We start from the raw sequence: 3,487 nt of genomic DNA on the forward strand, positions 1-3,487 counted from the left end.
AGAACAGTGGAGTCTTAAGCAGTTAGAATGCTTGTAATGACACTGAAATGGAAGGAATGTGAACATGTTGGCAAAATTAACTGGATGGGGACTGCTTTTGGCCACCTCAGAGGGTCCAAACAGGCCTGAAATTGGTGGGAACTCAGAGCTGGTGCCCTTTAAGAGAAAAGAAAAAAGAAAGAGAGGTAGAAGAATGGATCTGTTGTTTCTGGAAGATAGGAGCAGGAATTGTCAAACTCTGATAGTTTGGTTTAGGGGAGAAATTATAAGAAACGGGAGTGACCTAACCCAGAAGGCAAAGAGCATGTTCCCACTGGCTCTGATGCCCCTAAAATTCTTTCCAGATGCCTGACTTCATGCAAGGGGAGAAGAAGTGCCAAAGAGGAAAGTGGGAGGGAAGAGAAGGTAGTGAACCAACAACAAAATAATGGGAGGAAAGTACTTCATAGTTCCTCTGAAGAAATTGTTTTATTTTCAGTTGTCACAGAAATTTTATCAGAGAAAAATTTTTTTCTGACATCATATATACAACTATTAATAATATGTATTCCTTATCAGCTTCTACTCTTACCAGAGTAGGGAAGGCAATTCATTCAATATTGATTGAGGTCCCCTGTGTCAGGTATCCAGTGACAGAATCGTGTAAAATATGATTTCTCTGAGCATGACTCAGCTGGCCATAGGTGGGTCTGCCAGGGCTTTGTCTGTTCAAGGCCAAGCCCAGACACATGGGCTAAAGATCGGATGTGTTGGGGCCAACCAGGGGCCAGGATAGCCAGGGATCTGGCTTTGAATCAGTATGGTATTTCAGCTTTTATTCCCTGGAAGAAAAATAAGAAAATACTGGTCATGTGAATGTTGAATATTTTTCAATAAGCAAACTTTATTTTTGTCATGTTATGAAATGCTTGTCCCTAAGAACTCTCTTTCACTCTTTAGGTGTGTGGTCTGTGCTTCTGTACCAATCTGATGCCGTCATGCCAGGAGGCTAGCATTTTGATTTTTATGGGCCCTGAGCACTTTTACCTTTGTAGGCCTCTTCCCTTCAAAAAAAAATCAAAAACCAAAAACAAACAACAAAACAAATTAAAAGTTATATTTTAAATTTTTATTTTTAAAAATTATATTTTATAACTGCGTTAGTATAAAGATGAATATGTTAGTATTATATATAAAACTTTTTTTCAACCCAAAAGTTGATTCTTTTGCCTTCCGAATTTGAAAGAACTTAAAACATTTTTGTGGGCCCCTAAAGTATTGTGGTCCTAGCCATGGGCTGGCTGTGCCTCATGTATAAGTTGGTCCCAGATGCCCCCCCAAACCTCCCTGCCACATTAATGCCTCCATTGGAAATGGCAGTAGGTGGCATAGTTCTGAATTCACTGTAACATCATTTACCAACCAGCTGGCATGTAGAGATACCACATTATTTCTTTTTTCTATACATGTAAACAGGTCAGTGTTGTTTCTTATTTCTGGTAGCAGCTCAAGGCATTTCAAATGTCTTTTTAACTCTACTGCTTGATGTGTGTTCCACAATGGTATTCAAAGAGATGAATAGGATAAGTTGTGTAACAGAATAATTCAAGCAGTAGAGCAATTCTGAAACACAAGTGGGGAGGAATTGCTTACACTTCTCTCATGGAATATCTGAGAATCAAATGGAAACAGTCAGTGATTATTCAATTCATAACAAACACTGCTGATTGAAAGAACCAACAGAGAATAAAATCGACAAAGGCTAAAGCTGCGCAATGTGAGACTTACTATTGCCAAATATGGACAGGAAAACTAAAATCTTGGCAAGTTTTGGACCTGCAAATTTTAACACAAGAAAATTGGATTTTATAAAAATAAAATAGAAGATACAGAACAAATTTCACATTGTCAAAACTCTATGAAATATGACAAATCAAAAGCAATCCATGAACAAAACCTTGAGAAGGTGACAAGGCAAATGGAAAATAATCCTGATTCAAATGACTTTTCTAACACAAATATAACATATAAAAGTATAACTGCATTGTATAGAAAATTTATCATATATTAAAGTGTGGGTAATAGAATTCACTTTGGAAATTTAATCAATGTGAGTGAAATTGTAATTAAAATTCAAAAAATAATTAAAATGATGGAATTAACCAAAATTCAGAGTTAAAATGATGTAAAAGATACAGGGTCCCAAAAGCCTTTGTGCGGTTTTGCATTATTAAAATACTTGTTTTAGAAGTTTCTTTTCCTGCGATAAAGTTTTAAATTTTTAATTTAGTTATACATGTACATATACTTTTGTAACTGCATAGGAATGTTCTGGAAGGATAATCCCAAACAAATATCAGTACTTACCTCTGGGGAGAGATGTGGGATCACATGAGACAAAGTTTACAAAGGGACACTTTTTTAATTTTTATTCTGAATGAAGTTACACTCCCCCCACCAGGCAGCTTAAAGCATATTCTGCCTTCTTTAAAAAAATCTCTTGATGGGGCGCCTGGGTGGCTCAGTGGGTTGAGCCTCTGACTCTTGATTTCAGGTCAGGTCATGATCTCAGGGGTCTGGGATTGAGCCCTGCATTGGGCTCCACATTTAGCATGGAATCTGCTTGAGATTCTCTCCTTCTCTCTTTGGCCCTCTTCCCCCATCCTCCCGCATCCCTGTGCTCTCTTTCAAATAAATAAATCTTAAAAAAAAAAAAAAAGATCTCTTGTTGCCCTGCATATAACTGGTCCTGCTTTTCCACCACAACAGAAGCACTTGTTTCTAGGAAGAAGTTGCTGTGGCTGAGGTCGAAGAGGTTGCTGCCTGTGTTCTCCTTTAGGATTTTAGGATTTAGGACTCCTGTCTCACGTTTAGGTCTTTCAACCATTTGGAGTCTATTTTTGTGTGTGGTGTAAGGAAATGGTCCAGTTTCATTCTTCTGCATGTGGCTGTCCAAATTTCCCAACACCATTTATTGAAGAGACTGTCTTTTTTCCATTGGACATTCTTTCCTGCTTTGTCAAAGATGAGTTGACCATAGAGTTGAGGGTCCATTTCTGGGCTCTCTATTCTGTTCCATTGATCTATGTGTCTGTTTTTGTGCCAGTACCATACTGTCTTGATGATGACAGCTTTGTAATAGAGCTGGAAGTCCGGAATTGTGATGCCGCCAGCTTTGCTTTTCTTTTTCAATATTCCTCTGGCTATTCGGGGTCTCTTCTGGTTCCATACAAATTTTAGGATTATTTGTTCCATTTATTTGAAAAAGGTGGATGGTATTTTGATGGGGATTGCACTGAATGTGTAGATTGTTCTAGGTAACATTGACATCTTCACAATGTTTGTTCTTCCGATCCATGAGCATGGAACGTTTTTCCATTTCTTTGTGCCTTCTTCAATTTCTTTCATGAGTATTTTATAGTTTTCTGAGTACAGATCCTTTGCCTCTTTGGTTAAATTTATTCCTAGGTATCTTATGGTTTTGGGTGCAGTTATAAATGGGATCGAC

This window comes from Callorhinus ursinus, unplaced genomic scaffold, assembly GCF_003265705.2.
Source record: "Callorhinus ursinus isolate GAN/ISIS: 27379988/994484 unplaced genomic scaffold, GSC_fseal_2.0 scaffold7, whole genome shotgun sequence".
In the NCBI taxonomy this organism is placed as follows: Eukaryota; Metazoa; Chordata; class Mammalia; order Carnivora; family Otariidae; genus Callorhinus; species Callorhinus ursinus.